This window comes from Cyprinus carpio, chromosome B24, assembly GCF_018340385.1.
Source record: "Cyprinus carpio isolate SPL01 chromosome B24, ASM1834038v1, whole genome shotgun sequence".
Taxonomy (NCBI): Eukaryota; Metazoa; Chordata; class Actinopteri; order Cypriniformes; family Cyprinidae; genus Cyprinus; species Cyprinus carpio.
The window spans coordinates 7,445,011-7,468,368 of NC_056620.1; positions in this window are offsets into that span (position 1 = coordinate 7,445,011).

Genomic DNA, 23,358 nt, shown 5'->3' on the forward strand with positions numbered 1-23,358 from the left:
TGTACAAACTATCATTCTCTAATCAGAGAAAGAAGGTTTTTAGCACTTCTGGGCTTTCTTTCTGTTCATTTGCTTAGTTGCACTAACAGAGTGTTACTGTTCACAGAAGTGCTAAACTGAGCGTTTTATGCTTATAAGCTCAAACATATGTTCATGATCATAAAACTAATAACTCACTGAAATCTGTTTTTCTGCATTGCTAAAACATTGCATTTAAGATGTTACAAACATCTTTAATGTGGGCAAGCTATAGTCTTAACTTTGAACAAACTATCATTCTCTAACAGAGAAAGAATGTTTTCAGCACTTCTGGGCTTTCTTTCTGTTCATTTGCTTAGTTGCACTAACAGAGTGTTACTGTACACAGAAGCGCTAAACTGAGCGTTTTATGCTTAGAAGCTCAAACATATGTTCATGATCATAAAACTAATAACTCACTGAAATCTGTTTTCTGCATTGCTAAAACATTGCATTTAAGATGTTAGAAACATCTTTCATGTGGGCAAGCTTTTGTCTTAACTTTGCACAAACTATCATTCTCTGACAGAGAAAGAAGGGTTTTCTCAAACTGTGGGTTTTCTTTCTGTTAATTTGCTTAGTTGCACTAAAAGAGTGTTACTGGTCAAAGAAGCGCTAAACTGAGCGTTTTATGCTTAGAAGCTCAAACATATGTTCATGATCATAAAACTAGTAATGCACTGAAATCTGTTTTCTGCATTGCTAAAACATTTCATTTAAGATGTTAGATAAATCTTTCATGTTGGCAAGCTTATGTCTTAACTTTGCACAAACTATCATTCTCTATCAGATAAAGAAGGTTTTTAGCACTTCTGGGCTTTCTTTCTGTTCATTTGCTTAGTTGCACTAACAGAGTGTTACTGTTCACAGAAGTGCTAAACTGAGCGTTTTATGCTTAGAAGCTCAAACATGTGTTCATTATCATAAAACTAATAACTCACTGAAGTCTGTTTTCTGCATTGCTAAAACATTTGATTTAAGATGTTAGGAACATCTTTCATGTGGGCAAGCTTATGTCTTAACTTTGCACAAACTATCATTCTCTAACAGAGAAAGAAGGTTTTTCAGCACTTCTGGGCTTTCTTTCTGTTCATTTGCTTAGTTGCACTAACATAGTGTTACTGTCACAGGAGCGCTAAACTGAGCGTTTTTTGCTTAGGAGCTCAAACATATGTTCATGATCATAAAACTAAAAACTCACTGACATCTGTTTTCTGCATTGCTAAAACATTGCATTTAAGATGTTAGAAACATCTTTCATGTGGGCAAGCTTATGTCTTAACTTTGCACAAACTATCATTCTCTAACAGAGAAAAAAGATTTTCTCAAACTGTGGGCTTTCTTTCTGTTCATTTGCTTAGTTGCACTAACAGAGTGTTACTGGTCACAGAAGCGCTAAACTGAGCGTTTTTATGCTTAGAAGCTCAAACATGAGTTCATGATCATAAAGCTAGTAACTCACTGAAATCTGTTTTTCTGCATTGCTAAAACATTGCATTTAAGATGTTAGAAACATCTTTAGTGTGGGCAAGCTTATGTCTTAACTTTGTACAAACTATCATTCTCTATCAGAGAAAGAAGGTTTTTAGCACTTCTGGGCTTTCTTTCTGTTCATTTGCTTAGTTGCACTAACAGAGTGTTACTGTTCACAGAAGTGCTAAACTGAGCGTTTTATGCTTAGAAGTTCAAACATATGTTCATGATCATAAAACTAATAACTCACTGAAATCTGTTTTCTGCATTGCTAAAACATTTCATTTAAGATGTTACAAACATCTTTAATGTGGGCAAGCTATAGTCTTAACTTTGAACAAACTATCATTCTCTAACAGAGAAGGAAGGTTTTCAGCACTTCTGGGCTTTCTTTCTGTTCATTTGCTTAGTTGCATTAACTGAGTGTTACTGTACACAGAAGCTCTAAACTGAGCCTTTTATGCTTAGAAGCTCAAACATATGTTCATGATCATAAAACTAATAACTCACTGAAATCTGTTTTCTGCATTGCTAAAACATTTCATTTAAGATGTTAGATACATTATTAATGTGGGCAAGCTTATGTCTTAACTTTGCAGAAACTATCATTCTCTGACAGAGAAAGAAGGTTTTCTCAAACTTTGGGCTTTCTTTCTGTTAATTTGCTTAGTTGCACCAACAGAGTGTTACTGGTCACAGAAGCGCTAAACTGAGCGTTTTATGCTTAGAAGCTCAAACATGAGTTCATGATCATAAAACTAGTAACTCACTGAAATCTATTTTCTGCATTGCTAAAACATTGCATTTAAGATGTTAGAAACATCTTTCATGTGGGCAAGCTTTTGTCTTAACTTTGTACAAACTATTATTCTCTATCAGAGAAAGAAGATTTTTAGCACTTCTGGGCTTTCTTTCTGTTAATTTGCTTAGTTGCACTAACAGAGTGTATCTGTTCACAGAAGTGCTAAACTGAGCGTTTTATGCTTAGAAGCTCAAACATATGTTCATGATCATAAAACTAATAACTCACTGAAATCTGTTTTCTGCATTGCGGAAACATTGCATTTAAGATGTTAGAAACATCTTTCATGTGGACAAGCTATAGTCTTAACTTTGAACAAACTATCATTCTCTAACAGAGAAAGAAGGTTTTCAGCACTTCTGGGCTTTCTTTCTGTTCATTTGCTTAGTTGCACTAACAGAGTGTTACTGGTCACAGAAGCGCTAAACTGAGCGTTTTATGCTTAGAAGCTAAAACATGAGTTCATGATCATAAAACTAGTAACTCACTGAAGTCTGTTTTCTGCATTGCTAAAACATTTCATTTAAGATGTTAGAAACATCTTTCATGTGGGCAAAGCTTATGTCTTAACTTTGCACAAACTGTCATTCTCTAACAGAGAAAGAAGGTTTTCTCAAACTGTGGGCTTTCTTTCTGTTCATTTGCTTAGTTGCACTAACAGAGTGTTACTGGTCACAGAAGCGCTAAACTGAGCGTTTTATGCTTAGAAGCTCAAACATGAGTTCATGATCATGAAACTAGTAACTCACTGAAATTTGTTTTCTGCATTGCTAAAACATTTCATTTAAGATGTTAGATACATTATTCATGTGGGCAAGCTTATGTCTTAACTTTGTACAAACTATTATTCTCTATCAGAGAAAGAAGGTTTTTAGCACTTCTGGGCTTTCTTTCTGTTCATTTGCTTAGTTGCACTAACAGAGTGTTACTGTTCACAGAAGTGCTAAACTCTTAGTTGCAATAACAAAGTACTACACCAAGCCTCCTGTGCTTAGAAGATCTAATATTACTTCATGAGCATAAAAATCCTGACACATTAAAATCTGTCTCTCTGCATTGCAAATAACATTTCATTTCATGATTTAAAATGTTTTTTTGAGTTGGAAAGATTTTTTCTTTTCATTGGATAGAGGAATTTTTTATTTTGGAGGGATTTGTTTTTAAGATTATGTGGGCTTACATTCTCTTCATTTGCTTAGCTGCACTAACATAGTGCTACCGTTCACAGAAGCACTAAACTAAGACTCCTGTGCTTAGAAACTCTAACATTACTTCATGAGCATAAAACTCCTAATTCAATTCACTTCAGTTCAAGTTTATTTGTATAGCGCTTTTTACGATACAAATCATTGCAAAACAAGTTGGCATCACCTCTTCTCAGGTGTTCTGGATCCAGACTGGAGCTTGTGTAAATCCTAGTTACAAAACACAGAAACAAATAGAGACATAATTAGCATAGCTGCTGTTCCAGTCAAGTAAAATTAATTAGTTTAGCCCAAGCTAAAGAATAATAATGCGCATTTGATCAGATACTGTATAACTGCAGTCCAAAATCATAAGATGCATTATTTAAATGCTTGGCCAAAGAGGTGTGTTTTTAATTCTAGATTTATTAAGAGAAATTTTGTCTTGAGAGCGAACATTATCAGGAAGGCTACTCCAGAGTTTGGGAGCCAAATGCGAAAAAGCTCTACCTCCTTTAGTGGACTTTGCTATCCTAGGTACTACCAAAAGTGACCTTAGGGAGCGTGATGGATTGTAGCATGGTATTTTACTGGTGATAAATGAGATGACTCCCCATTTAAATAAACAAAGTGGTAGCGATCGCACAGGTAGGATCTAAACCATCTTAAAGCCTACCCTTGGATACCTGTATAGTTTTGTAATCGATCTATGAGTATGTCGTGATCTATGGTGTCGAACGCAGCATTTAGACCATATCATAGTACTGAGACTGCTCTCCTTAGAGTCACAAATGACCTGCTTTTATCATCTGATCGTGGTTGTATCTCTCTATTAGTGCTATTGGATCTTAGTGCTGCGTTCGACACTATTGACCACACCATTCTTTTGCATAGACTAGAACACTTTGTTGGCATTAATGGAAGTGCATTAGCATGGTTTAAATCGTACTTATATGACCGCCATCAGTTTGTAGCAGTGAATGAAGAGGTATCATATTGATCACAAGTGCAGTATGGAGTACCTCAAGGCTCAGTACTAGGGCCGTTACTCTTCACGCTTTACATGTTTCACTTGGGAGATATCATCAGGAAACACGGTGTTAGCTTTCACTGTTATGCTGATGATACTCAGCTCTATATTTCTTCGCGGTCCGGCGAAACATACCAATTTGAAAAACTAATGGAATGCATAGTCGATATAAAAAACTGGATGACGAGTAATTTCTTACTGCTTAATTCTGAAAAAACAGAGGTGTTAATTATAGGACCTAAATGCTCTGCATGTAATAACCTAGAAGGCTGTCTAAGACTTGATGGCTGCTCTGTCAATTCTTCGTCATCAGTTAGGAACCTAGGTGTGCTATTTGATAGCAACCTTTCCTTAGAAAGCCACGTTTCTAGCATTTGTAAAACTGCATTTTTCCATCTCAAAAATATTTCTAAATTATGGCCTATGCTCTCAATGTCAAATGCAGAAATTTTAATCCATGCGTTTATGACCTCAAGGTTAGATTATTGTAATGCTTTATTGGGTGGTTGTTCTGCACGCTTAGTAAACAAACTCCAGTTAGTCCAAAATGCAGCAGCTAGAGTTCTTACTAGAACCAGGAAGTATGATCATATTAGCCTGGTTCTGTCAACACTGCACTGGCTCCCTATTAAACATTGTATAGATTTTAAAATCTTGCTTATTACTTAAAAAACCCTGAATGGTTTAGCACCTCAGTATTTGAACAAGCTCCTGTTACATTGTAGTCCTCCACATCCGCTCTGTTCTCAAAACTCTAGCAATTTGATAATACCTAGAATATCAAAGTCAACTGTGGGCGGCAGATCCTTTTCCTATTTAGCGCCCAAACTCTGGAATAACCTACCTAACATTGTTCAGGAGGCAGACACACTCTTGCAGTTTAAATCTAGATTAAAGACCCATCTCTTTAACGTGGCTTACACATAGCACACTAATACTCTTCTAATTTCCAAATCCGTTGAAGGATTTTTAGGCTGCATTAATTAGGTAAACCGGAACCGGGAACACTTCCCATAACACCCGATGTACTTGCTACATCATTAGAAGAATGGCATCTACGCTAATATTAGTCTGTTCTCTCTTATTCCGAGGTCACCATAGCCACCAGATCCAGTCTGTATCCAAGTCAGAGGGTCACTGCAGTCACCCGGATCCAGTACGTATCCAGCCCAGATGGTGGATCAGCACCTAGAAAGGATCTCTACAGCCCTGAAAGACAGCGGAGACCAGGACAACTACATGAGACCCAGAGACAGATCCCCTGTAAAGACCTTGTCTCAGACGACCACTGGGACAAGACCATAGGAAACAGATGATTCTTCTGCACAATCTGACTTTTCTGCAGCCTGGAATTGAACTGCTGGTTTCGTCTGGTCAGAGGAGAACTAGCCCCCCGACTGAGCCTGGTTTCTCCCAAGGTTTTTTCTGCATTCTGTCACCGATGGAGTTTTGGTTCCTTGCCTCTGTCGCCTCTGGCTTGCTTAGTTGGGGACACTTCATTTACAGCGACATAGTTGACTTGACTGCAAATTATTGCACAGATACGATTTAAACTGAACTGAGCTGCATGATGACATCACTGAATTCAATGATGAACTGCCTTTAACTGTCATTTTGCATTATTGAAACACTGTTTTCCTAATTAATGTTGTTCAGTTGCTTTGACACAATCTTTTTTGTTTAAAGCGCTATATAAATAAAGGTGACTTGACTTGACTTGACTATGGTCAAGTAAAACTATCAATGAGATGGAGTCTTGGTCTGACACAAGAAGCAAGTCATTTGTAATTTTAACAAGTGCAGTTTCTGTGCTATGATGGGGCCCGAAACCCGACTGAAATTCTTCATAGAGATCTTTTTTTTTTTTGCAGGAAGGAGCACAATTGAGCAGACACAACTTTTTCTAAAATTTTAGACTTAAATGGTAGATTTGAAATGGGTCTGTAATTTGCCAGTTCACAAGGATCTAGTTGTGGTTTCTTAATAAGAGGCTTAATAACTGCCAGCTTGAATGGTTTTGGGACGTGACCTAAAGATAACGGCAAGTTAAAAATATTGAGAAGCGGTTCTTCTGCTACAGGTAACAACTCTTTCAGTAATTTAGTGGGTACAGGATCTAATAAACATGTTGTTGGTTTAGATGCATTGATAAGTTTATTTAGCTCTTCCTATCCTATAGTTGTAAAGCACTGCAGTTTATCTTTGGGTGTGATGGATAAAACTGAAGTATTAGATGCTGTAGAATCTACATTTGTTATTGTATTTCTGATGTTATCTATTTTATCAGTGAAGAAATTCATAAAGTCATTACTATTTAACGGGTGGTGTCTGGTTATTTGTTAATCTAGCCACTGTGCTAAATAAAAACCTTGGATTGTTTTGGTTGTTTTCTATGAGTTTGTGGATACAGTATGCTCGGCCCTGGCAGTTTTTAGAGCCTGTCTATAGCTAGACATACTGTTTTTCCACGCAATTCTAAAAACTTCCAAGTTTTGTTTTTCTACATTTGCGCTCATGACTACGAATTTCTTTCTTGAGAGAGTGGGTATTACTGTTGTACCATGGCACAGTACGTTTTTCTCTAACCTTTTTCAATTTGTTGACCAACAGCTTCTAATGTATTAAAGAAGATAGTGCCCATGTTGCCAGTCATTTCGTCTAGTTCATGTGTATTTATGGGTACACAGAGCAGTTGAGATAAATCAGGCAGGTTATTTGCAAATCTGTCTTTGGTGGCTGAAATAATAGTTCTGCCCGGATGATAACGCGAAGCCATATAGTTAATATCATCAATACACAGAATCCACGATACAAGGAAATGGTCAGTAACATCATCAATTTGAGGTACGATATCTATATCAGTAAGATCGATTCCATGAGATATAATTAAATCTAGCGTATGATTAAAACGATGAGTGGGCCAGGTGACATTTTGCTTTACTCCAAAACAGTTAAGTCAGTAAACGCAAGTCCTAATGCATCATTTGTATTATCAACGTGAATGTTAAAATCTCCGAAAAGTAGCGCTTTATCAGCGGTAACCAACAGGTCTGAGAGGAAATATCCAAATTCTTTTAGGAATTCTGTATACGGTCCTGGTGGTCTATGCACAGTAGCCAGAGCAAGAGATACGATAGATTTCTTTTGCATATCTGACAGTGTAAAATTAAGCAGAAGTATTTCGAATGATTTAAACCTGTATCCTGTTTTCTGGGTAACATTGAGAATATCACATTAAAATCTGTCTTTCTGCATTGCATATAACATTTCGTCATGTTTTAGAAACATCTTTGAAGTGGGCATGCCTTAACATTGCATAAACCAACTTTCTCTTACAGAGAAAGAAGGTTTTCAGCATATGTGGGCTTGCCTTTTCTTCATTTGCTTAATTGCACTAACATAGTCAACACGGTCTCACCCCTATTCGTCACATACTGCCGTTTGGTAATTTCCCCCTCACGTCCATAAGCCGACGCTGAGGGTACCTCCTATTCGTCGCTTGACAACGTAGAGGGTCATCCGATAGATTTGAATGCAAATCCCTCATCTTTGAATTTTGACGAAATGGGGTTATCCATCCAGCAGTTTGCCTGCGCTGGAAAGTATGGTTTTAGGGGATTGATTTTATGCTGCAAATGTGTATTTTGCAGTAGTGTGCGCCACATATACTGTTACAATCATTCATTGGTGCGGTGACCATACATTTTTGTGGGGCAGAAACCGGTATCACGACTTTTTTTTCTCTCTTTTTTATATAATTTTGGGCTACATCAAAATGACATATTTACAGGACTGTATAATTGCTGTATGCCTAAAACATGCCTTAATTTAGGTGGGATATTTTATAATTTTCGATCATGTACTGCCGTTTGGTCATTTCACACTCACGTCCATAAGCCGACGTTGAGGGTACCCCCTATTCGTTGGTGTGGTGACCATACATTTTCGTGGGGCAGAAACCCTTGTCTAAATCAGTCTCACAACTTTTTTCTCTTTTTTATATAATTTTGGGCTAAACGACATAATTGCAGGACTGCATATTTGCTGTAGGCTTAAAACGTGCCTTAATTTAGGTGGGATATTTTATAATTATCGATGGTATTTCAATTGGCAATGGCTTATAGTGAGCCATACTGATTATGAAGTTACTGCAGAAATGTTTATATTGCCAGGATAGTACACGGAGGCTGAGATAAGTGAATTCAACAAGTCTTTTATTTAGATAAAGTTCGTTAGAGGTGAGTAAGTGCAATCTTGGTGCGGGGTCTGTGGAGTTTGTGTCCGTGGAAGCCAGGGGATTCCGCTTCTGTGAAAGCCAGGTGAGTTTGTTACGTGTCGAGACGTCAAAGCCACACAATACGTGAATATCAATACTTGTCTCTTCTCTTTGCAATGGGAGAACAATGTTCGAAGAATCGCATGGGCACTCAGGAGATATCGAGGTACGTAGGAGAATTCAGATCATGGATAGTGCCATGAGAGTTCTGGGAACAAGAGAACAAAGACACACAGGTTAACTCCCCAAATGTGAGTATACGTTACGGCTGGTGTTTGCTGATAAGACAAGGTGAGTTGGAGACAAGATCGTGAGGTCAATTCCTGTTGGAGGCTTGACGGTGAACTGGTGTTTCTGTGAGTGTTTTATAGTGCCGGGGTAATGGCGATCAGGTGCTGGTGATTAGTACTCAGGGGAGTCTGAGCGTTGATGATTAGATGGGGCCGGGTCTGCACGGTCCGTGACAAATATGGACATATCCTTTGGCAAAGAGATGGATGCATTCTGGGAAGTGATGTGTTAAATGTAATGGCTACATATACCCGTGTTTCCTTAAGTTAGACATTTATGCTGACCCCTTTAAAATTTTGAGCAAAGATATAAAATATTAAGACTGTACTTTTTCATTATGATTGATATTTTGGCGCAGTTTTGTGCAACACGTCACTTGTGCGACCATCGCAGAAACCATTGCCCAGCGCGATTCCACCCAGGGGGGCAGGGTTTCATATTTTATTGAAGCATCCCTGGGCGCCGCCATTGGCTAACGGACCCCCACCTGCTGTTAGCATTCCATTGACTCCCATTCATTTTGGCGTCACTTTGACAGCGAATAACTTTACATCTGAGGCGTTTATAGACCCCATTTGTCCATTCATTATTTCTAAAGAAACACGAAAATGTATAAAAGGCTCCATTACCTTGTATCTTACGTTATGGCCCTGTAGAAGCAGTTTTTGTAAAAATAGGCTAACGATTGCATCATAACGTGTGACTCTCTGTCGCACAGTAGAGAAATTACCGTATGGACAGGAGGAGAAGCTCGAAGACAATCTTTTACTGTCTATGAGGCTATCGGGGGGACGTGGAGGCATGAAGTCAAGGGAGAAGGCCATAGAGAGTCCATAAAAGCAAATTTATTCAACAACGTCTGCAAGATTTGGTGGGTGATTCAGATTTCTCTTGGCACAGCGATTAGAAGACTTACAATTGTCAGACAGGTTGCTCACGTGACATTTACACCATCAAGCTCAGTTTGAGTCTGCGCAGTACGCTCGACCCGGTAGTGTCGGCCAAGATTGCAGCCGGTGTGGTCGCAATTTCATGCAGCTGATTCAATTTTACTTTCCATCCCCTACATTCTAACTCTACTTAAACCCGGACGCATCATAACGTTCGAATATGCATTAAGGCACTTTTCTGTTTTGTTTAAGCGAGGTAACTTGTTATTTAAGTAAGTTTAATTTCCTCCTTAAGTTGGCGATCGTTAACTGATCTCAATTGTACATGGAAACCAAGGATAGCACGATGAAACGCAAAGGAAAAAATAAGAATTCTACTTCCAAGTTGCTTACAGAAGAAATGGAATTAGATGTTCCTGTTGCTGTTGTTGGGGCTGCCGCACAAATCGAGGTAGACCATCAATACGGCAAAAAAAGTCCCGCTGTCACCCGGTCTGAAACCCCAAGTCTCGAGATTGTCCATGACTCTGACTTAGATACGCCTGTGAAACCTCAGCTAAAGAAATCTCGAGGTGAAATTTCTCTGACGGAATTGCAAGATAACGTCATTGAGGCATTGACATCCAGGATTAAAGAGAGTGCAAATGACCTCGGCAAAATGATAACCAGCAACACGGTGAGCATTGAGGGTCTTAAGAAATCAATTGACTTTGTGTTTGAAGAAGTAAACGCTTTAAAAACAGATTTGAAAAGTTGCAAAACTACCGCCAATTCAAACTGCACCAAAATCCACGAACTTGAGCAGAGACTGAACGATGCCGAACGCTATCAGCGGAGATGGAACCTCCATTTATACGGAATTCTCAGTTGTTCCCGACTCTAACATTTCTTTTAAAGATGACATAGATGTAGTGCATCGACTGGGAAAGCTGAGTGAGCAGACCAATAGACCGAGACCAGTGATCATTCGTTTCGTGAGGAGATCTACACGGGACCTGATCTGGCGACAGGCCAAGCACTCTGAATATCTGAGGAGTCACAAGCTGAGATTCACCGAAGATTTGTCTCAAGCAGACAAATTGCTGAGGATGAAGAGGTGGCCGTTGGTTGAAGCTGCAAGGAAGGAAGGAAAACGAGCGTTCTTTGTCGGTGTGCGCGTATTCATTGATGGAAAAGAGGTGCAGTTACCCACGTGAAACCAAATGATTTTCATCTTGCATATGAACAATTTTCTAACTGATCTGTTAGGCCAACTTGTAAGTTTATGCTTAAGTTTATTACTTGCCTACTCCAAGTTAATTGTGGGTTAATGTTATCTTTAGCATTTATAGTCTCATAACCAGGTTCATTTCTATGTTATTTAATTTCAAAGGGGATGGAAGTTTTTCTAATACTGTTCTTGTTTCTTTTGTTCATCTTATATTCATGTCGTTGTCGTTAGTTGTTATTTTTGTGTTAGAGTTAGAGTTAGATGTTAAATGTAAAGCATTGTTTTTATTTGCTAAACAGCAGAAATCTGACTTTTGTTTCTTTCAAGAAGTTCATTCTACTCCCAAAGATGTAAATTTCTGGAAAGCTCAATGGGGTAATGATGTTTGGTTTGCTCATGGGTCTGAGCGTACAGCTGGTGTTGCAATTTTAAAAAACAAATTTTCGGGGGACATTTTATTTTCAGAGGGTGATCCCCTTGGTCACTTCATTATTTTAGTTATTAAACTAGATCTGGTGACTATAATTATTGTTAATTTTTATGGGTACAATTCTAAAATTGAAAATGATGCTTTATTCAAAACCTTAGAGAGTCGTATTACACACTTTATATCTAAATTCCCAAATTCATTTGTTCTAATAGGAGGAGATTTTAATATCACTTTAGACAACTCCCTTGACCGATGGCCACCTCGCAGTGTAAATTATCATAACTCCACATTGAAGACCTTTATGCAGAAATTTAGTGTAGTAGACATTTGGAGAGATAAATTCCCTGGTATTCGCTCTTTCACATGGAATGATAAGGCATGTACTGTTATGTCTCGTATTGACTACTGGTTAACACCGTGCAATTTACACAAGGAAAATATTTCTGTTAATATTCTTCCCACGCCTTTAACAGACCATAAGGCAGTATCTATCACCATTTCTTTACTTTCTTCTCCTTCCTCTAACTACCATAACTCTTATTGGAAGCTCAATAAGTCATTATTGGAACATGAATTTGTTAAGATGACCATTCGCAGTTTGATTGCACAATATTGTAATATAGCTCAGATTAGTAATAACTATTACACTAATTGGGAGTTATTTAAATTTGAAGCTTGTAAATTTCTCAGAAAATCTGGTAGTTTATTATCTAAAGCTAGAAAGTTTGAAGAGGAGATGATAATTTCTAAAATTACATCTTTTACTCATAAATCACCAAACTTGTCGGATAATGAATATCTTGAATTATTCACACTTCAAAGCCAATTAGATGATATTTATAAAAGGAGGGCAGATGGTGCCTTCATTAGATCTAGGCAGAGATGGTTGGAAAAGGGTGAGCAGAATTCGGCATTTTTCTTTCAATTAGAAAAAAACCATGCAAAAGCAAATAAAATTGTGCATTTGAATATTAATGGTACAATAACAAGTGACTCAAAGGACATTGCAGATTACTGTTCAACATTTTTTAGCACTCTTTACAATTCAGGATTTAATGAGGATAATTCCTCTGTCTTTATAGATAGTCTTACTAATTCGAAAACTATAAATGAAGATCAAAAACATTGTGATAGTTCTATATGTATAAAGGAAGTCCTTCAAGCTATTACAGAGCTCAAGTTGAATAAATCTCCTGGTATAGATGGTTTAAACTCTGAATTCTATAAAACCTTCTCAGAAGAACTTGCTCCTTTTCTTTTGAAACTCTTCTTACAATCTATTGAGTATGGTAAGCTCCCGCCTACCCTGACACAAGGCCTAATTATCTTAATTCCCAAACCAAAAAAAGACACTTTAATTTTAGACAATTGGAGACCAATTTCCTTACTTAATAATGATTATAAAATTTTAGCCTCTATATTAGCTTCTAGAATTAATACAACCCTGGATTCTATTATCGATGACACACAGTCAGGTTTTATGTGTAATAGACACATTTCAAATAATATTCGCTTGGTATTAGACCTCGTCGATTACCCACATCTATATCCAGATGAGAGTTTCATTCTTTTTTTAGACTTCCATAAGGCCTTTGATACTATTGAACATCATTTCATATATTCGGCCCTAAACAAATTTGGTTTTGGTGATTTGGTGAACTCCATTTAAAACTTTATATTATGATGCAAATTTTTCAATCAAGCTGCGTAATGGCACCTCACCCAGATTTAATCTCAGTCGTGGTATCAGACAGGGATGCCCTATCTCCCCATATATTTATTTTTACTTTGTTCACAACTTCTTGCAGACCATGTTAAACAGAGCCCTTTAAGGGGAATCACTGCAGTTGGCAGTGAAATTATCATAAGTCAATTAGCAGACGATACTACACTTTTTTAAAAGATGCAGGAGAAATACCTTTAGCCCTTAATATTATCCACACGTTCTCTAAAGCTTCAGGGCTTTACTTGAATTTAAATAAGTGTGAGTTAATGTCTCTTAAAAACAGTAATCTTCTGTCAATTTGTAATATTCCCATTAAAGATGAAATCACATATTTAGGCATTAAGATTGTAAAGAATGAAGAGGAACGATGTAAACTTAATTTTTCACCAGTCATTGACAAAACAAAGAAAAAGTTAAATCAGTGGTTACTGAGAGACCTATCCTTGAGGGGGAGAGTACTGATCACAAAGGCAGAGGGCATATCGAGACTTACGTATGCAGCGCTATCCCTAGCAGTTAATGATAATACTTGTAAAATTATTGATAAAATGCTATTTAACTTCTTATGGAAAAATAAAACCCACTATATAAAGAAATCTGTGGTTATGAACTCAACTGAAAACGGAGGCCTTAACTCCTTAGATTTTACCACCCTTAATCGCACCTTCAAAGTTAACTGGATTGAGCAATTCCTTAAAAAACCAACATCTATCTGGAATAATATTCCTCAATTTATCTTTTCACAAGTTGGTGGTCTTCAATTCCTTTTACTTTGTGACTACAGTATTACCAAACTTCCTTTAAAACTATCTAATTTTCACAAACAGATGCTTCTTTCTTGGAATTTAATCTATAAACATAACTTCTCTCCAAACAGGTGTTTTTATCTGGAATAATAAGCACATTCTATATAAATCTAAATCTTTATTCCTTATGAATTGGTTTTGTAATGATATAATTTTTGTCAGGCAACTTTATAACCATGATGGTCTTATGTTGACCTACTCTGAATTTCTTTCTAAATATAATATCCCAGTTACTCCTAAGGATTTTGCTGTGGTTATGGATGCTATCCCCTCTGGTCTAAATATACTTATTAAAAAGTCCTGTCCTCTGCTCTCTCCATACTCATTGGATCCTGCTGATACTGAAATAGGCCGAATCTGTTTCTCTAATCCCTGTACTAAAAATAATAATCGTTGTATACGGGCTTTGTTCCAAAGGGATATTGTCTCCAAACCTGCCATTATATCATTTTGGAATGGATGTGCTGATAATTTGTTATGGTCTAAAATATGGAAACTCCCACATAAATATTTAATTACAAATAAAATCAAAGAAATCTCACTTTAACTTATTTATAAATATTACCCATGTAATTATTTTCTTGTGAACAGATTTAATTGTGATATTGATACATTGTGTACATTTTGTGATCTACATGATGAAACATTTTAAAATACATTTAAAAATTTATTATTTGGTTTTTTCTCTTATGACAATTCTTACCATAAGGAATATTATTTAATTAATCTGCTGCTTTTGTTAGCTAAATTTAGTATTCATAAATGTAAATTTGGCCTTTATTTTTAATTTTAAGAGTAGATTTTGCAATACCTAAATACAATATTGGGGCTGAAAAATAAGAAAGCTGCGAAATACGTTTCAATCTGTAAACATTTTCACATCTTTGTTTAACTAAATTTGTCACTGATTATGTATATGTATTTTTATGTCTGTTTATGTGCTTTAATTTTTGTACCCCCTGACTGCAGTTGTAATTTCTAAAATTAATAAAATTACGAGTTTATAAAAAACAACAACATGTTATTGGCTATACATATATACACAACATGTTTTTTTTTGTTTTTTTGGAAATAAACTCAATTTTATTTTGGACATGTAAATGCTTATTGAGGGATTATTGGGGGAATGGGTTAATTACATTGGTTGGAGCATAACAAATTGAGAGAAAAAAAAAACATTTGGGGGGATATATATATATATATATATATATATATATATATATATATATATATATATATATATATATATATATGTATATATATTAGTTGAAGTATGGCAAGGCAAAGTTTATACAAGTACCCTGATCATGGTGTTCCTGTTTGTTTATCCATTTGAATTAAGGCAGAACCAGGATGTGTTCAAAATATCATGATAGAACCCTTGCTCACACAATGACTTCTTTTTAAAATCATTATTTTTTTATGATATTGTGACTGCATGAATGAACAAGAGCAGCATTTACTTAACTTCTAAGCCTAGTAGTTATTCATATTGTAATATGTAGTTTGGTGATCTATTCTTTTTTGATTTGTTCTTCCCTTTCTCTGCAGGTTCCTTAATCCCTGTCCTTTTAAAAAAAACAGGACCTCATAACATCGAAAAAAAGGCACTTTTAAGAGCCACAATTGTCTTGTTTATTGTCTTATTTTTTATTGTCTTGTTATTACTCTCTCCAGGGCAGGACTTAGGGGGGCTGGGGCCCCTGGGTTTGAGGTTATGTTTTGGGCCCTATACCAACTGTACACTACAAATGCCCTCAGACATCATGGAGTAACACAAAATACACAAAAATATGTTTTGAGGTTCATAAATAGTACAATTAATATGCAACATGTCTAGGCTATAGTCAGAGTTTAAATGTAATATTAAATATTCATTATAATATAATAAACAGGATGTGTTCTCTCAGTTGAGAGATCAAAACCCTGAAATAACTGAAAATAACCCCTGAAATAATAATAATTAAAAAAAGACAGAAATGTTGTCTTATTAGTATTATAAAATCTGTGTCCTCTTATGTCAGGTTCTTATTTAATCAATAAATTCAATCAAATGAAAAGACATGCTGGCTATTAACAATCAAATGAATTCACTAACCACAAAATTCATAGATGGATTGTGCATAAATGTTAAATTTAAATTAGGGCTGGTAAGTGATTAAATTTTTTTAGACATTACAAAAAGTAGGTTCAGCAAGAAATATTTAGCTTGATAAAATTTATTACATATCTTTTGGACCATGTGAGTAAATGATGACAGAATTGTCATTGGGTGAACTATAACTTTTTTTCTTAATTTTATTATTATTATGAAAATATGAAATTATTTCTTTAATGAAATTATACTCTTAATAATAAACTAAAACTGCTAGTAGGTGGTGGTAAATGTCTTAATGATTAAGTCATCGAGTCATTTATTCATTCATTTGATTCGTTCAAATGGCTGATTCATTAAGGAGTAAAGTAAATGCTTCTTTAAGAAAGGTTCAGTGAATCATTAGGCTTGTTCGACTTGAAGCGGGTCATCACCATCAAATCGATCGGTGTGTGACATCAAAGTACGCAAGAGCTGTAGAGAGCAGACGGCTCCTTGTACTTTTGAATCGCTCTCGCGGTGCTTTGATGTCATCGGCAGCGCCACTTCAAATCCAACGCGCCTATGGCCAGAGGTTCAACGCGCCAAATGGTTTACCCAGGTCGTTAAAAACGTGGATTAAGAAATGAAATTCGACTGTGTGTTGATCGGAGATAAACAGTTCTGCTTTGTCTTTATATTTTGGTTGGGATTTTCTTTTTTTTTTTTTTTAACAAAACAGACAACATTGTGTCTAAAATATAATATTAACTTCTCACTTACTGCGCTGTTGTATAAGATCATCACATTTTCACTCATGTGATATTGCACTTAGCCTACTGCTCATGTGATATTGCTTAACTATGTGATGTAAATATGAAACAAAATCTCAAACAAGGGCATTTTTGCCCCATATCTTGAAATTTAGGGCTCTTTCACGCAGTAAGTTGTTGCCCAGCCTCATATTAGTCATCAATCGACTGTATGAAATGTCAGATGATCCACATAGGTCTGGTGCGGGGCAAGTGCGTTAAATGCGTTAATAATAAAATAATAATTAATAATAATAATAAAATAATACTTAACACTTGTTGAAAGCGTTAACAAATATTTTTTGCCAGATTAGGTCTTTAAATAGTAGATGGACTGCCATATATGTAATAATGTAGCAACATAATATATTGGAAATGTGTTAATTACTTTGTTTCCTTTCAGGTCCAAAAACTTTATTCCTTGGGCTATATGCCCATATTATTTATCAGCCAGAGGGACAAGGGCACAGCCAAGTTGATGGCAGATGTAGTCACGCATCTGCCGCCGACGCAAAACAACACGTGTTTCTGAACCAGCATGAAGAGGGCATATGTCTTCATAATCAAACTGGATGGTAAGATAAGTTTTATGTATAGTTCATTAGTGTTTGTCATTGATTTCTTTGACAATGTGTACTGAATTCATATTTTTGCTAACTTCAACAGATGTGCCCCAGCCCCAGCAGCCCCTCCACCTAGACAGCCCAAGCAAGACCAGCCCCTACCCCTAGACCAGCCTCAGCAAGACCAGCCCCCAGACCAGCCCCAGAAAGACCAGCCCCTGCCCCTAGACCAGCTAATCCCACAAGTCCAGCCCACCCCAACAGACCAGCAAATTATTACACTTGAACTATTTACGATCGACTCTCAGGCTCAGCAGCATGTGGAGCCTCTACCACCCAGGAAAAGACAAAGTAAGTAATCTTGCACTGCACCACATCTGTAAATTTGTCCTATGTTTTTTGCAATCAGTGCACAATATAAAACAAGTTACACATGGTAAATTTCACCTCTTTTAATTAATTAGGCCACTCCTCCAAGATACTGAATATACAATTCTCAACCTTTTTCCCTTGCACCTTAAGCCCCACTATCCAGTGGCGCCCCCAGAAAATTTTAATAGGGGTGGCCAGGTGAGGCCACAGTAAATCTTGGGGTGGCACATCAAAAAATAAATAAATAAATAAAGGGTTTGCAATATTGACAAGAAATGATATCTCTGTGATTTCTGGGATTTTATCGATAACGAAAATTAGACAATATTTTGCTGTGTGTGTTATTGTGCTGATATCTTATTTCTAAGTATGCTGACAGCTGAGGGTGTTTTTTTTTTTTTTTTACCTTTACGCCATTTTTTTCTAAAAGTGTGCACCATCTTTTAAGTCAGACACTTGCATTTGGGCTGTTACCAAGCAAATGCAATCAGTATCAACAAAATTGATCTTTGCAATGCAGAGAAAACAGAAACTGCATCTGAAGTGCCATTTAGATGTTTTTACACACTGTTTAATGGAGCTCTGAGGGACTTGGAATACTTTAACCTGGAGTTACAAATTAATAAATAATGTTTTGATATTTTAAACATGAAACATTGAAAACTGATGTTTGAAATTGTTTAAAAAAATGAAATGGTACCTTAAATGTGAAATTAAAACAGCCAGTAGGTGGCAGCGAGTCACTGTTAATAAGTGAGTCATTGCGATTGAACCGAATCATTTAAACGGTTGATTCATTCAGGAACGAAACACTATCATGTTGCTCAGAGACGCAAAACAGTGGCTGTGTTTGGAATGATTTTGTTTTTAGAAATAGAGCGCAAAAACTGAATATGTTGTCTAAAACGTAAAACTCTTGATATTAACTTCTTGTTTATTGAACTGTTGTATGAAATCAATGTCACATTTGCAATTATGGAGACTTCTGGAGAAAAAAAGTCACTCTTCGTGTGATAGTAACTATATTAAATGATATATAAATTATATAGATCTAAAATTGATAGATTTAATAGATTTAAATTAATAGTAGCCACTCCAAATCACCCTAGGGGTGGCCACAGGGGTGGCCAGAGTTTATACAGGGGTGGCCGTGGCCACCCCTGGCCACCCCTTGGGGGCGCCCCTGCCACTATCCACCCCGGGCCCACCATCCACCCCAGGCCAAGGCAGACGAGACCCCACATCCATCCAACCTCAACTAAAGAGAGAGACACACAGAGAGACACACACAGTGAGTAATCTTGCCTTGCACCCCATCTGTAAATTGGTCCCATGGTTTTGTAATCATTGTATTAATATAAAATAAGTTAACCAATGTGAATTTCACCCCCTTCTATTAATTAAGCCACTTCCCCAAGATACTGAATATATAATTCTTAATCTTTTCCCCTTGCACCCTAAGCCACAGGTACAGGAGCCACACAAGCCCCACCCGCTACCCTGGCCAAAAAGAAGAAAACAAAAAGCAAGGATACATTCTTTGCACCCCATGTGTATATCAGCAGCCATTTGTTGGGTGTAAAGGTATTTTTGCATGTAGCCCCTTTAATTGGACCAAACTCAGGGTGTATTCACACTTGGTCTCTTTCAGCCCTCAAAGTGAACTAAGAACAGTGACTCATATATGAACAACTCAAGCAAACTCAGACCCATTTGAAGTGAATCAAACTTTTTTTTGCCTTTGTCATATAAGGATGCAAATGCAGTCAACAGACAATTTATCCATACGATAAAATATTGGAAAAACAGATGAATGGGATAAGATGTAGAACCATATTTTTCATTAGGCTGTCTGATTATACCTTGACTCATGTCTGTCTCATCTTTCAATCCACATGTGACAAAACAGTAACACTGAGCAGTAGTTATCAAACTTTTTCAACTATCAACCCTCTCACAAGTGCTACCCCTTATGAAAAAGAAGTATACTTCAAGTTAATTTTATGAAGTATACTTATGTAATGTTCAAGTATATTTTTAAGTATACTTTATGGAGTAAGTATACTAATATCAATGTGTACTTGTAGTAGACTTGTAAGTGTACTATTTCAATACTGCTTGGGACTAAATTGGCCCACTTTTAGTATATAAAAGTATACATTTAAGTGTACTGAAAGTATAAACTTTAAGTACACAACTAGGTTTCTCATTTTTAATGCATCTTTACTACAAGTTAACTTATAAGTATACTAGTAGTTAACTATTTTAATACAAGTAGTACATTTTTTAGTTTATGAAAGTACACACTGAAGTGTACTCTCAGTAAACTACTAGTTTAGAAGTTTATACTGCAAGTATAATTTGTAATATTTGTATATATGTAAGTGAACATAACATTATGCTATTTATATATTATTTTGCACTTGCAGTATACTACTATATTCAAATGTAGATATTATTTTTTATACTTGAAAAATACATTTAACTGTACTTTAATTTTAAAAACATTTTATTAGCTTCATGCTTTCTTTTTCATCAACACTTGAATGTCGGTAAGTTTCATAAAGGCAACATTTTAAACAAAGAAGTTGAGAAAATCACATTTTTGTCAAAGACTGCGTCTCGATCAGATTCAGAACGATGATCAAAACACAGATGGAGTAGATCAAGTCCAACAACCCCAAAGCTTCACAGTCATTTTCTCTTCGTGTGTTATGCTTCATTTCATTTGGTAATATTAAGCAGTTTTGATTTACAAGCTGTTTAATATTTGATGATCACATTATTTTACATTTGCGTGAGTAATCTACTATCACTTGGTTCAGCTTCTTCTTCTCCTGTGTTTTGATCCGGAGTTTCTGTACTAGAAGATGTGTCATAGCGCATCCTACCGTATAACAGTGAAAACATGGATAGCTGGAAAATTCAGTCAATGGTGGGGAAAGAGTAAAGTAGAATTAAAGTAAATTCTGATGTACCGATGCCAGTGGACTAGCCTACACAAAATTTCAGATATGCAGAATTAGAAACATATCTGTTTTATATCAATATTCTAAACAATATTTTCACAAGTTTTATAAGACTGTATATGAAAACCTTGTAAAAAATGTTTATTTAATAGGCTAATCGATCAAAACCGTTAACAAAACTAAAAGCCAAGTATACTTTGAATACTTAGTTATACTTTTAAGTATATCTCGATCAAAATGTAGAGTACAAGTATCATCCTCTGTGTCAACAATCAACATACAGTATGTGCATGACATAAGGTGATCAGACTTCAGAGATCAGAAAGACCGGAGACATGAGCCTGAGAAATCGTTAAAGCCAGGAACAATTCCAGCTTGGCCATCAATATAATTGAAAAGTCTAATCTTTTCTTGTCATAAAACCAGGGAGAGAGGTAGGTTTCCTGTGTTTCCCTGACAATAGGGAACGTGCCAGGACACTGAGGACATCAATGTTGTCACCCTGGAATGACTTGACTGTGGGCGGTTTACTAAGGCCTATGACAGTGGTTGGAAATCTAAAGCCTGTCTGTGCAAAGTGGGCCACATGTGGCCTGATGTGCTGTTTAATCTGGCCAGTGTCTTCATGATCAAAAGCCTCTGGTTTTAATTGTCAGGAAAATGTCGCATTATTCATGAAATACACTCAGTCCCCACTTATTCTAACCTTAACCCTAACCCTAACTCTATTTGTATTCTCCATGACAAGTATGAGCTCTTATCCTCAGGCATAAACTATAGGGGACCCCAATGTAAACTAAATATTTCTAAACTATAGGCCTAATTTAAACCTACCTCAATTAAAAATGTAAATAATGTTGCTTATGCAATAGCTTCATGATATAATGCATATAGGGCTGTGTGTAGGTTGAAAAATTAGCAATAGACTGTGGCTTTGATGTGCTTCAGTCTGGCTACATATCATTTTGTTTATGTTGTTTTTTATTGTAAGTATATGTCGGATGTATGATAAAATAATATGTTAAGTTTTATGTGTGAAGCATTTGAACTCAAGGCAAATATCCCTCTGAGGACAATAAAGGAGGTTATCGCCTGCAAAGTGGTCTTCATGATATGTAAAAATTAAAACGTTGTCGTAGGACTATAGCAAGCACATCATTGGAAAGGTCTCAACCTCGACAGTAACATATGTCAGTCTGAAGAGGATACATTACTCCTGATTTGAATTATTGACCTCTGCTCTGAACCTTGAACCCAGTACATGTTTGAAGGCTTGTCATTTAGGTGCTACACACATAGGACCAGCTGTTATAGAAAGCTCTGGACCTTAGCTGTCATGCAGATATGGTCTCCAATGTTTAAACTCTGTAAACACTGTGAAATATGGTAATAAGCTATTTTGACCTATTTAATGATTCATTTTTTTTTTAAATTTGATGACACCAGTGTATTCCCCATACCAAAAAGCAAACAAACAACAACAAAAAACAGGGTATATCCAAAATTCTACACTGCCAACTTCTACTTATGAGAAACATTCCACTATATTTTAAAACTACAGCTTCCACTAGAGACACACCACAGAACACAGTTACAAAGCTAGTGTTGTAGTTCTTCCAGGCTGGGTGGGTGGACTTTTTCGGCTCCTCTGTTTTTCTGCTGTCTGCTGTGAATGGGCTTCAGCTACACTCAAAATGTTCAAAACTGAGCAAAGTGTTGTTGCTGGTGACAAAACCACTGATTAAATATGTACACTGAAGCTTTACTGGCGTTAAAGACCCCCTGACCTGCATTGCGGGATATGGGATTCGCATGTGACCCGCTTGGCCCACATTGTAGTGTTCTGTCTTACAGCATACTGTAATGTTTCACCAATAATAAGACTGAAATTATATTATTAAAATAATGTAATGAATACCATGATAACATCTAAATAAATGTTGATAGATGTAGCATTATAGTTTTAAACATATCAATAAACAAAGCAATCCAGCTTCCCTGGCAATAAGACAGAAATAATAACATTAAAAGAAATACATATAAACCATATGATCTTGTGAATAAATGTTATCTGAGTATTCATGTAAGATGTATCTAGGAGATGGAGGAAAGTGTCATGATGAAATGTCTTCTTCCCCCTATTACAGACACTGTACTTAAGACGACACACCACATTTTAGGCATTTATTAGCTTATACAACCACAAAAACAACACACATAGCTTAGACACATAACAAAAATCACAAATGTAAAAAGTGAAGAGCATGTCAAGTGATTACAAAGGCCTGGTAGGGACTGACCCTGTGATACATGATGGGCAGCTATGGAGTGATTTGCAGTGGTGGTAGTGCAAAAGTTAACAATGCAGGGATTTAATCAGTGCAAAGCTGTGCATGTTTAATATGACTATGGAAAAAAGAGTCTGAGCATAT